Below are 2,014 nucleotides of genomic sequence, written 5' to 3'. Positions count from 1 at the left end.
CCCCAAAGGATGTGTTTAACAAGGATAGCCAATTTATCCTAAAAAAAATCAAGGGACGGATCTCAATTGAGAAGCCGGTCCCCATTAAGGGTTCTGCAAACAATCGGAACCAAGAAAAATTTTGTGATTATCATGAAGATGTTGGTCATCACACCAATGAATGCATCAGTCTCATGCGGTATCTGGACCGCCTGGCTGAGCAAGGTGACCTTGACACTTATGTCAAGAAATCTACGGGGAACACTTCCTCGAAAAAGCAGTCGACAAAAAAGAATCAACAGGCCGACAGCTCCGATAAAGATGATGCAGTCGTCTACACCATTGCAGGCGGCTTCTCAGGAGGCGGCCCCACTATTAGGGGCAACAAAGACAATATCAGACGGTTAGATGTAAATTCCGTTCACCAAGAACGACCCTCCAAATATTCATTTCCTGAGATTGTCATCACTGAAGAAGATCTAGGAGGGGTAAGAGGGCCGCATGACGACCCTATCGTTATTGAATGTAAAGTGGCCAACCAGAGAGTTGGCCGAATCCTCATAGATACCGGAAGCTCCTCAGATCTCATCAGTAACAAATGTCTGTCGAAACTAAAATATTAGACTGATTGCATACATCCGGCATCCCACCCTTTAGTAGGGTTTGGAGGAGGAGTCGTCCACCCAATGGGACGAGTGGATTAACCCATCCGCCTGGGCGAAAAAGGGGAAGGACGACACATGGTAGTCCGATTCCTGGTAGTAGAAGAACTCTCGGCCTACAACATGATTCTGGGACGACCAACCCTGAATAATTCCAAGGCTGTTATAATCCCATCTCTTATGTTGCTCAAGTTTGAGAGGGATAATGGAACAGTCGGGTCCCTAAGGGGAGATCAGAGGATGGCCCGAGAGTGCTATCTCTCGGATGTCAAGCCCACTGTTATGGCCACTGGATCGAGAGGTGGAAAAATAGACCTTGACAATGTCAAGGAGAGTGCGCCTGTTCAAGAAGCAGGCGACAAGAAGAGAAAGGCATCCTAGACAGGGGCCGCAAGAAAAGACAGAAAATAGCAATCATTGGCAGAGGAGCGGTCGGATGAATTCCGCCCTCAGCCAGCTGGTGAGCATACGGACCTGATCTTAGATGACTCGCGTCCTGACAGAACAATCAAGGTTGGGACTACTACTCTAAGGGACCTGGGTGACGACTTTCACAAACTATTGAAAGAATACAAGGACATTTTTGCATTCGAAGTCCATGAAATGCCAGGCATTAGTCCTGATCTGGCGGTACATAAACTGGCCGTGGATCCGAAAAAGAAGCCGGTACGGCAGAAGAAGCGGAACCATGGCGAAGAAAGAAGTCAGGCGGCAGCCGCCGAAGTTAAAAAATTACTTGATGCAGGGTTCATTCGGCAATGTTACTTCCCAGACTGGGTTGCAAATGTGGTGCTTGTTAAAAAGCCGAATGGCACCTGGCGAATGTGTGTAGACTACACAGACTTAAACAAGGCGTGCCCCAAAGACAGTTACCCTCTGCCTAAAATTGATAACCTGGTCGACTCAACAGCCGGCCATGCTTTGATGAGCTTTATGGACGCCTACTCTGGTTTCCATCAAATTCCTTTATGGAAGAAAGATCAGAAGAAGACGACCTTCGTCACTGATCAGGGGTTATACTGTTACACGGTCATGCCGTTTGGTCTTAAGAATGCCCCGGCCACTTTCCAGCGAATGATAAACACTGTGTTCTTTGATCAGATTGGGAGAAATGTCGAGGCATATATTGATGATATGATTGTCAAGTCTAAACTTCAGAAAGATCATCTATCGGACCTCCGAGAAACTTTCGCCACACTCAGGCGGCACCATGTCATGCTCAATCCCAAGAAATGTGTCTTTGGAGTTGAGTCTGGGAAATTTCTCGGATTCCTTATCAATCAGAGAGGAATAAAGGCGAACCCTGAGAAGGTGCAGGCGGTCATCGACATGCAGTCGCCTCGTACCATCCGAGAGGTTCAGAAGTTAACAGG

Source organism: Chenopodium quinoa, unplaced genomic scaffold (genome assembly GCF_001683475.1).
Source record: "Chenopodium quinoa cultivar QQ74 unplaced genomic scaffold, ASM168347v1, whole genome shotgun sequence".
In the NCBI taxonomy this organism is placed as follows: Eukaryota; Viridiplantae; Streptophyta; class Magnoliopsida; order Caryophyllales; family Amaranthaceae; genus Chenopodium; species Chenopodium quinoa.
This window is presented reverse-complemented; position numbering follows the sequence as displayed.